Genomic DNA, 12,123 nt, shown 5'->3' with positions numbered 1-12,123 from the left:
GTGTCACCTGACCACACGACTGAACAGTAGTCTAGGTGCGACAAAACTAGGGCCTGTAGGACCTGCCTCATTGACAGTGCTGTTAAGAAGGTAGAGCAGTGCTTTATTATGGACAGAGTTCTCTCAATCCTAGATACTGTTGCAGTGGTAGGGGTGCTGGTAGTAGTAGTCGTTAGTAGTAGTAGTAGTTAATAGTTAATAGTTAATGGTCGTTCCTCAACCTACATCAGTGGAGGCAGAGTCTTCGCATCTGACGTAACATCATGCATTCATTCCCAAACTTCTCAACGATCTCAGTGACATTGTGAAAGGAGGTGAGGGGAGTACAGAGGCGTAGTTATCATCCTGCATGCATGCAGAGTAAATCAGCCATGAGCCAGCCATGAGCCAGCCATGAACCAGCCATGAGCCAGCCATGAGCCAGCCAGCCAGCCATGAGCCAGCCATGAGCCAGCCATGAGCCAGCCATGAGCCAGCCATGAACCAGCCAGCCAGCCATGAGCCAGAGCCAGCCATGAACCAGAGCCAGCCATGAGCCAGCCATGAACCAGCCATGAGCCAGCCATGAACCAGCCATGAGCCAGCCATGAACCAGCCATGAACCAGCCAAACCAGCCAATTTCATTGCCATAAAATTAAGGTTGTGTCAGAAACAAATGACAAAACAACATCTTGAGTGACAATAGCTGCTATCCCACCTGGTACTGCTAGTTAATGACTGTCACCACATGCCATCAACACAGTGGCCGGCTCTCGAAAGGTACCCTATGTCCTACGTGGGCCTATGTGGCCTATGGGTAGTGCACTACATAGGGAATAGGGTGCCAGTCCTGGTCTAAAGTAGTGCACCACATAGGGAATAGGGTGCCAGTCCTGGTCTAAAGTAGTGCACCACATAGGGAATAGGGTGCCAGTCCTGGTCAAAGTAGTGCACTACATAGGGAATAGGGTGCCAATTGGGATGTAATCAGTGTATTTATTCAACCTTATATTCACGACTGAGGTTGATTAGCGCTGATACAATAAATAAAACGGATGTTTGGTATTGCCACCTTGAATACTGATTGATACAGACGGCAGAGTGCCTGGTATCATGTAGTTAAGGTGATTGCATAATTGGACGTGTTATCTGATTGCTTGTTTGACCTCCTCTGAAGTACAGTAGTTGTCATGCATATGCATTGTAGGCAGTGGTAGGAGTTGATTGAATATATTGTGTAATGGTTACCATTTTTTTTTAAACAAATCACATTCAGACACGTGTGAACAAATCACATGAAAAATGTCCCAAGTGGTCAGAATTCTTCCAGAGTCAGATGTGGTTTTCAGACACATGTGAAGTTTCACATGTACATTTTTCACATGTTTTTCCCACACGTTTATCATTCACATGATTATTATCACCTCTTCCAGCTAGGTCTGGTCTCCCATCCAGGGACTGACCAGGACCGACCCTGCTTAGCTTCAGAGGTAAACCAGCAGTGGGATGCAGGGTGCTATGCTTGTAGGTTTGTGGAAAGACTTGTGGAAAGTGGAAAGCAAAGGACCAGGGTAACATAACCAAAGGACCAGGGTAACATAACCAATGACCAGGGTAACATAACCAAAGGACCAGGGTAACATAACCAAAGGACCAGGGTAACATAAAGGACCAGGGTAACATAACCAAAGGCCAGGGTAACACAACCAACGGATCAGGGTAACATAACCAAAGGCCAGGGTAACATAATCAAAGGCCAGGGTAACACAACCAAAGGCCAGGGTAACACAACCAACGGACCAGGGTAACATAACCAAAGGCCAGGGTAACATAACCAAAGAACCAGGGTAACATAAAGGACCAGGGTAACATAACCAAAGGACCAGGGTAACATAAAGGACCAGGGTAACATAACCAAAGGACCAGGGTAATATAAAGGACCAGGGTAACATAACCAAAGGACCAGGATAACATAACCAAAGGCCAGGGTAACATAAAGGACCAGGGTAACATAAAGGACCAGGGTAACATGACCAAAGGCCAGGGTAACATAACCAAAGGACCAGGGTAACATAACCAAAGGCCAGGGTAACATAAAGGACCAGGGTAACATAACCAAAGGACCAGGGTAACATAACCAAAGGACCAGGTTAACATAACCAAAGGACCAGGGTAACATAAAGGACCAGAGTAACATAAACCAAAGGCCAGGGTAACATAAAGGACCAGGGTAACATAACCAAAGGCCAGGGTAACATAAAGGACCAGGGTAACATAACCAAAGGCCAGGGTAACATAACCAAAGGCCAGGGTAACATAATTAAAGGACCAGGGTAACATAAAGGACCAGAGTAACATAAACCAAAGGCCAGGGTAACATAACCAAAGGACCAGGTTAACATAACCAAAGGACCAGGGTAACATAACCAAAAAACCAGGGTAACATAAAGGACCAGGGTAACATAACCAAAGGACCAGGGTAACATAAAGGACCAGAGTAACATAAACCAAAGGCCAGGGTAACATAACCAAAGGACCAGGGTAACATAAAGGACCAGGTTAACATAACCAAAGGACCAGGGTAACATAAAGGACCAGGGTAACATAACCAAAGGCCAGGGTAACATAAAGGACCAGGGTAACATAACCAAAGGCCAGGGTAACATAACCAAAGGCCAGGGTAACATAATTAAAGGACCAGGGTAACATAAAGGACCAGAGTAACATAACCAAAGGACCAGGGTAACATAACCAAAGGCCAGGGTAACATAATTAAAGGACCAGGATAACATAACCAAAGGCCAGGGTAACATAACCAAAGGACAGGGTAACATAACCAAAGGACAGGGTAACATAACCAAAGGACCAGGGTAACATAACCAAAGGACCAGGGTAACATAAAGGACCAGGGTAACATAACCAAAGGACCAGGGTAACATAACCAAAGGCCAGGGTAACATAAAGGACCAGGGTAACATAAAGGACCAGGGTAACATAACCAAAGGACCAGGGTAACATAACCAAAGGACCAGGGTAACATAACCAAAGGACCAGGGTAACATAACCAAAGGCCAGGGTAACATAAAGGACCAGGGTAACATAAAAAGGACCAGGGTAACATAAAGGACCAGGGTAACATAACCAAAGGACCAGGGTAATATAAAGGACCAGGGTAACATAACCAAAGGACCAGGGTAACATAAAGGACCAGGGTAACATAACCAAAGGACCAGGGTAACATAACCAAAGGACCAGGGTAACATAAAGGACCAGGGTAACATAAATGACCAGGGTAACATAACCAAAGGCCAGTGTAACATAACCAAAGGACCAGGGTAACATAACCAAAGGCCAGGGTAACATAAAGGACCAGGGTAACATAACCAAAGGACCAGGGTAACATAACCAAAGGACCAGGTTAACATAACCAAAGGACCAGGGTAACATAAAGGACCAGAGTAACATAAACCAAAGGCCAGGGTAACATAAAGGACCAGGGTAACATAACCAAAGGCCAGGGTAACATAACCAAAGGCCAGGGTAACATAATTAAAGGACCAGGGTAACATAAAGGACCAGAGTAACATAACCAAAGGACCAGGGTAACATAACCAAAGGCCAGGGTAACATAAAGGACCAGAGTAACATAACCAAAGGACCAGGGTAACATAACCAAAGGCCAGGGTAACATAATTAAAGGACCAGGGTAACATAAAGGACCAGAGTAACATAACCAAAGGACCAGGGTAACATAACCAAAGACCAGGGTAACAGAATTAAAGGACCAGGATAACATAACCAAAGGCCAGGGTAACATAACCAAAGGACAGGGTAACATAACCAAAGGACCAGGGTAACATAAAGGACCAGGGTAACATAACCAAAGGCCAGGGTAACATAACCAAAGGCCAGGGTAACATAAAGGACCAGGGTAACATAACCAAAGGACCAGGGTAACATAACCAAAGGACCAGGGTAACATAAAGGACCAGGGTAACATAACCAAAGGACCAGGGTAACATAACCAAAGGACCAGGGTAACATAACCAAAGAGAGGGACAGTAGCAGGAAAGAGGGAGGCATTTAATTGAATTGTGTTATCATTTTAAAAAATCGGCATATTTTGTTTTATTTTTCTCTTTGCAATATTTGTTTTGCTATTAATACTTTGGGGCTTATGTTTTGCTTTCACAAACTGCAATTTACAGGTGAGGTGATTTTGTTTTTTCTCCTCACATGTGTAAAGGTGGTGTTAAAGCCAGACTCAGTAAGTGTAAGTTTGAATTCTGCTAAGTCAGTTTGTTTATATTAATGATTTGTTATGTTAGGGCGACAAAACAAATCAATTAAATCTGTTTGCATCAGACATACACAACAATAATCATTGTTCTCGTGACAAGACCGCACCCTGGTACAACGCAGTCTTAGCAGTGTCTGCAAATGGCAGACAAATTCACGGAAACCCAAGATTTTAAGTGTTTACTATCAACCGATGAGAAAAACAACCTAACCGAAAACAACAACAACATATTAGGAGGTGAAGAGTGAATATCGGTGAAGATATCGTTTTGGATCATGTCCGGAAGGGGGCCGAGATGACCGACATTGGACAGGGAGTCAAGGCCACGGACAAGAGAAGAAGAAGAAGTCATCAAGCCCTGGAAGGAGGAACAAACAGAGGAAATGGAGAGAAAGTTGGTGAAGCAACAGCTGTGCTGGAATGAGGACAATAGGGGTTCTACTTCGAGAACACAAACTCTTGCATCATTCACAGCAAAGAGCGAGGGAGTCCAGGGGATGACTGGAGGAGCAATGGTGGAAGTGTTGTGCAATGATCTTGGCGCTAGTACAGTTGGTGAGAATGAGTCGACGACGGTGAAGGAGAGTGGAGTAGAAAGGGCTAAAGTTGTAAATGTACAGCAGTTTATGGCTGGAGTGTAATTCACAAGCAAGGATGTTTTTGGGGTGACAGGAGTGGTAGGTGCATGTCACTTGAATTGAATGATAGACGGAAAGATGGCACAAAGTCCATCAGTTTTACTGTCCTTTGATGAAGTGGTTCTCCTGAATTATGTAAAACTTGGGTATGTGAGATATGAGGCGAGACCGTATGTACAGAAGGTTTTAGAGTCGTTTGATGGTGTGATTCTCCGGACTTATGTAAAACTTGGGAATGTGAGATACGAGGCGAGACCGTATGTACAGAAGGTTTTAGAGTCGTTTGATGGTGTGATTCTCCGGACTTATGTAAAACTTGGGAATGTGAGATACGAGGCGAGACCGTATGTACAGAAGCCACTGCAGTGTTACGATTGTAAAAGAATTGGTCACGTGACAAGTGTCTGTCGAAGGAATAAATATGTAAGTTAGTAGTTGAAAAGTCAGATGAAGCATGTAGTTACAGCCCAAATGTAACAGGGTGTACTACATGAAGAGGTTCCCCCCTCCCAGGTTCCTGGGCCTGTGTAGGGATCTGAATTGTACAGCTTTTGTTAGAAATTCATGGTAATAGCGTGACTATAGGTTAGTGTTTTTTGGTTTTGCTAATTAGTATGAATTTGTTAATCCAAAAATGTTTTGCTTTTTTAAACTGATTTTTTTACTACCCTGTACAGTAAGTGACGACACCTTATGAATGTAGTCTGCCAATAAACCTCAAAGAAGAAGAAATATTGGTGACAATTTTCAAAGGTGGCGAGAGCTCCGGAGTCAACTCCATCTTAGACGAGCTGTACCTTTCAGACTCTGCTCTGGATTACTGACCTCTGTCTGCCCTTGACCTGTCATGCCCCCCTGTTTATGTAATAAACTTTTGTTACTTCGAAACTGTCTGCATCTGGGTGTTTTCCTGATTCTTGACAGAAACCCCATGCCCACATGCGCTCGTGAGCGCACACACGCACGCACGCACACACACACACACACACACGCACGCACACACACACGCACACTGAATACCAAATAGCTAACAATTAGTTCCTATAGTTTATTGTAAATAACAATAACACATTTCTACCATTATGTTATTGTACATTGTGTTATTGTACAGTCCCCTCTACTCAATTAAATAAACCTAATTTGCTTATAAATAGCAATTGTATATAACCTCATGTTGTTGATAATGTATTGTACAGTCCTATGCTCAATCCACCTGTAAATAAACCTTATGAGTACCTTGTCACTGATGAATGTTGTCTTATGACTAAATAAATGTAATTAAATTCTTTGTTCTATGATTCTGTTCCATATAAAAAAATATATATATTTGTTGAACAAATAAAACATTTAGCATTATATTCAACCTTTGTCCGTAACATCAGTTGTTTTTATTAAACAGTGGGTTAGAGGTAGCGAACATATACACAAATAAAAAAACAAATACATGGACAGAATTCTCTTAGTCTGCAAGGAGTGAATCCTTTATACGGGCCATTAGTGTCAGGGAAGGCGTCTCTGATGTGCCATACGCAGCAGCTTGGAATAACAATTCTGTGACCCTGCCGAAGCATGCCACGCTGCCAACAGATAAACTACCGGTAGGCAGCATGCCTGTACTCCGCATGGTCTTCTCCCTGTTCCTCGCTCTCATCCAGGGCTAACAGATCATTCCTGTAGACCCTGATGTTCCTCAGGTTTCCAGGCTCCAGGCAGGAAGAGTACATGTGCAGCGTTGTACTGATGTAGGTGGTTAGCCCCCCACCACAACACTTCTCCTCAGTCAGTTGGTATTTCACGACACCTGCCACAGGTGCACCAAAAAGGGCCGCCCCCTGCACCTCCACCACCTCCCTGGTTGGTCTGGATGAGATGGACCACATCGAAAAGAGCCCCTGGTGTCCTCTCCAGCATCGTCATCAAATCACCATGTCAATCTCTCTCTCTCTGACAGCTGTTCAAGATACACCTAAAGTTAATGAGAAAAAAAAACAAGCTATACTTTCTGGTTGACATGAGTACCAGAGTTGACAATCTGGTCTAGATTTGGTTTAGACTACTCAGACATGGTGTTGTCTGAAAGCTGTGCACATCTATCTTGATGATGATGATCAACTCTCTCGCTGTCAGCCAGGGATATTTCCCAGATTCTGCTGCTTCTAATCAAATCAAATCAAATCAAATTTATTTATATAGCCCTTCGTACATCAGCTGATATCTCAAAGTGCTGTACAGAAACCCAGCCTAAAACCCCAAACAGCAAGCAATGCAGGTGTAGAAGCACGGTGGCTAGGAAAAACTCCCTAGAAAGGCCAAAACCTAGGAAGAAACCTAGAGAGGAACCAGGCTATGTGAGGTGGCCAGTCCTCTTCTGGCTGTGCCGGGTGGAGATTATAACAGAACATGGCCAAGATGTTCAAATGTTCATAAATGACCAGCATGGTCGTATAATAATAAGGCAGAACAGTTGAAACTGGAGCAGCAGCACGGTCAGATGGACTGGGGACAGCAAGGAGTCATCATGTCAGGTAGTCCTGGGGCACGGTCCTAGGGCTCAGGTCCTCCGAGAGAGAGAAAAAAAGAGAGAATTAGAGAGAGCATATGTGGGGTGGCCAGTCCTCTTCTGGCTGTGCCGGGTGGAGATTATAACAGAACATGGCCAAGATGTTCAAATGTTCATAAATGATCAGCATGTTCGAATAATAAGAAGGCAGAACAGTTGAAACTGGAGCAGCAGCACGGCCAGGTGGACTGGGGACAGCAAGGAGTCATCATGTCAGGTAATCCTGGGGCATGGTCCTAGGGCTCAGGTCCTCCGAGAGAGAGAAGGAGAGAATTAGAGAACGCACACTTAGATTCACACAGGACACCGAATAGGACAGGAGAAGTACTCCAGATATAGCAAACTGACCCTAGCCCCCCGACACATTAACTACTGCAGCATAAATACTGGAGGCTGAGACAGGAGGGGTCAGGAGACCCCTCTTCTACCTCTTCCCCTGTTCCCTTCCCTGGCCCTGTTTGATCCTCGTACCCTCTACATGGACCTTTTTTCTACACTGGCCCTCAGCAATCCTCCACAGACACTTGGACCTCTGCCCCTGGCTCTCCTTCTCTTTTTAGACCTATGTGTGCCATGTTCAGGCAGCATATTCTCCTAAAAACAATCAATGACGAATCAGAATCACCTTTATCCACCAAGTACGTTTACCTGTACTAGAAATTTGACCTGGTGAAATGGTTCTGCCAGCAATTGACAGAAAATATACTATATGTAAGAATAGCAATTAGTAGATGTTGATATTATTTTTCATAGACCTAGCTATGACTGACAGCTAACTTAGCTACAACTATTGATACATTCACAAGGTCATTAGATTTTAGCTATATTACCTTGACATCTCTGATATAGTAATGCTAGCTCTTTAGAGGTTTATGTTGTGGAAGTGAGACAGACGTGACTAATTAGTTAACACAAATACACTCAATGTTTTACTAATACATGAAATGAAAACAAGCATTTTTGATTTATGATGAGCCTAACGTTAGCTAACTGTTAGTTTGCTAGCTAGCTAGTGAGCTAACTAATTTAGGCAGTTAGCTAGCTACAGTAGCTGTCTAGTCTAGAGAACAGGCAGAACACTACAGAACATGCAGAACAGGGCCCAGATTCACTAAACACTTCTTACACTAAAACTTACGAAGCTTTTTAAGAAGTTCATAAGAAGTTCATAAGAAGTTCATAAGATAGTTCGTAAGTGCAATTCCTCAACAATATCTTAAGATGTTATGATTTTCTTATAAACTTCTCAAATATCTTCTTACAAATCTTCTTAAAATGTGTGTTGCTAGGCAACCATTTTAGCTAGCTATCTAGCTAACAATGGCAATCATGTTAGCATATTTCTTACTAAGATTACAGTTCTAAAACATGTTATTGGGTTTAAAATAATCAATATTGAAACTTTCAGATGAAGTTTGTGTGTGAATTAAACATGTTCCATTGTTTTAATGAGCTTTTTCTCTCACTGCTCTGAGTTTAAGACAAGGGTTTAGCCATCTTAGAATTAAGAACATTTCAATGAACTTTATTTTCAAGAGTCTCATTTTATTCTTAACTTTGTGCTTAAGGAGAAACATAAGAAATAGCGCAAGAGAATGTCCAATAACCTTTTTAACTTTCTTCTTAAGTCTATAGTTAAGGAAACAATGGCAGTTAAGAAGACATGTCTTCTTAAGGTTTTGTAAATCTGGGCCCAGGTTGGTATAAACAGGTTGGTATAAACGAGCTATTTTCCAGAACAGAACAAAGTATACAATATAATAATTGGCTAATTCCATAAAATAATTGAACATTTTATTCCAAAAAGTACTCTTACCAGTATCTTTGGTTATAGTCCGACTGGACTGACTGCAAGGTTAAACGGCACTATGGCAGACTGACAGTTGAGTTGTAAACATCACTCAGCACATGAGCGAGATTACATTTTGGCAACTCTCGATCATACATCATCACCTCGTCTGGCTGAGAAATTAGCTGCAAAATGTAAACAAGCCTGAAGGGGGGAAAATGGAAAAAAGCTCCAGTATTTCCAGTGTTGTGGTGTCAAAGCACTAAATAAGTCAAATTAACACTTAATATCTCTTATTTCAGAGATATAATCCAAAATTCGAAAATGTATTTCATTTATTTTGCACTTACTGAATCTGGCTTTAACATGTGAACTCTAAATTCAACATGTGTGAAAATATGGTTTCACATGTGACATTTAAGGTCAACATGTGAAACTGCAAATGTAACATGTTTTTGTTGTTGTTGTAAAGGATAGGTTGAATATGTTTACAATCCCTCTACTCCAAATGTTTGAAACTGTATTTGTTGCTGAGGCTTACACAGAGGTTTCACCAGATGAAAACAGCATTTATCCATGTTGTAAATAGTGCCATTTAGCTGTGTAAATAGTGTCACTTAGCTGTGTAAATGGTGTCACTTAGCTGTGTAAATAGTGTCACTTAACTGTGTAAATAGTGTCGCTTAGCTGTGTAAATAGTGTGTCACTTAACTATTGTAGCAGTTTCAGGGATTGTGTGGTGGATGGGACGGTATGTGCCTGCGAGGTTGCTTTGTTTTCTGGATGCCAGGACCATGGACAGCAATGTGAAGTATTCCCCAAAGGCAGGTCCATGGACAGCTCAGGGGAAACCTCTAGACTGCAGCAGAACAGCCACACCTGTCTCCAGTTGTGATCAGAGCCTGCAGACAGGTAAAACCAATCAGGGCCTCTAATTAACCACGCCCTGGGTTTTTTTTCTCTTTGTCTTTTCTTTGACCCCGGAAGGAGAAGGAGTAGGAGGTTATTGGGGAGAGAGAACTTACGGTGGAGAAGGAGGTTTACCGGAAGAAAGGAACTGATGAGTTCAGCAATGATTGAACCCCCAAAGACCAAGATTTGAGGATCTTCCACTGGTGACGAAGTGTTTACTCTGTTTGTTTAGAGTTTGGTAGAAATGGAACTCTGTCAACCTCTGATAATAAAACACTTTAACCCTTCGCTTGGACTGGTGGTGTGTGTTTATGTGTAAACCAGGCCTTACAGGGATCTTGGCACCGAAACCGCCACATTGTGTAAATAGTGTGTCACTTAGCTGTGTAGATTTTGTCCTCTGAATACACTGAAAGTTATCCATCAGTTGAATGACACACAGATCCGACCCTTCTCTTAACAGGCCAGTTGACACGGATTCATCATCCTGGTTCTATCTGCTTTTACATTTCATCCATTATTTATCTAGCCTGTGTTTTGGCACCAAAACTGTATCATAAAGTGCCTTTTTACATCAAAGGAATATGAGCACGATCCTGCCAAGTGTTCCCACTCTAAGGTATGGCAGTCCCATGCAGCAGCATGACAAGAAATCTGTTATTTTAGAAAATCAGCACCACACCAAAGGTGATCACCCTGGGATATGTAACACAGCTGTCAATGAAGGCAGGATCCCAGCAGAAGAGGAAATATACAGAGTAATGTACCGATATTAGGAGGAAGCCAGGCTAAACATGACATACTTGTGAGTTATTGTATTGTGAGTGATGGAGTCATAATGCATACTGCAGCTTTCAGCCATAGTGTGGGCTATTTTTACAAGCATTTCGATCTTGCAAAATATGAGAAATTACATGGAAATTCTTAATTTTTCTAATTGAATGAAACAGTAATCTCCTCAGTAACTACCTCACTGTACTCCTGAGTAACATCCTCACTGTACTTCCCAATAACCACCTCACTGTACTCCCCAATAACATCCGTCACTGTACCCCTCGATAACCTGACTGTACCCCTCAGGCACCTCACTGTACTCCTCACTATACTCCTTAGTAACCACCTCACTGTGCTCCTCAGTAACCTCACTGTACTCCTCAGGCACCCCACTGTACTCCTCAGTATTCACCTCACTGTACTCCTCAGTATACTCCTCAGTAACATCCTCAGTAACCACCTCACTGTACTAAGTATTCACCTCACTGTACTCCTCAGTAACATCCTCACTGTACTCCTCAGTAACCACCTCACTGTACTCAGTATTCACCTCACTGTACTCAGTATTCACCTCACTGTACTCAGTATTCACCTCACTGTACTCAGTATTCACCTCACTGTACTCCTTAGTAACCTCCTCACTGTACTCCTCAGTAACCACCTCACTGTACTCCTCAGTAACCTCCTCACTGTACTCCTCAGTAATCACCTCACTGTACTCCTCAGTAATCACCTCACTGTACTCCTCAGTAACCTCCTCACTGTACTCCTCAGTAACCACCTCACTGTACTCCTCAGTAACCTCCTCACTGTACTCCTCAGTAATCACCTCACTGTACTCCTCAGTAATCTCCTCACTGTACTCCTCAGTAAATGGGTTACCTCACTGTGCCATCTAACCTCTATTTACAGTAGAATGTTAACTCCTGAGTAATCTAACCTCACTTACAGTAGAATGGGTTAACTTACTGATGCCATCTAACCTCCTACTGTACAGGAGAATGGGTTAACTTACTGATGCCATCTAACCTCTATTTAGGAGTAGATGCCATCTAACCTTAGGAGGCATACTGATGCCATCTAACCTCTAACCTGACAGGAGAATGGGTTAACTTACTGATGCCATCTAACCCCTATTTACAGGAGAATGGGTTAACTTACTGATGCCAT

Source organism: Oncorhynchus tshawytscha, unplaced genomic scaffold, assembly GCF_018296145.1.
Source record: "Oncorhynchus tshawytscha isolate Ot180627B unplaced genomic scaffold, Otsh_v2.0 Un_contig_7265_pilon_pilon, whole genome shotgun sequence".
Taxonomy (NCBI): Eukaryota; Metazoa; Chordata; class Actinopteri; order Salmoniformes; family Salmonidae; genus Oncorhynchus; species Oncorhynchus tshawytscha.
The sequence above is the reverse complement of the archived record's forward strand: the minus strand, read 5'-3'. Positions refer to the sequence as shown.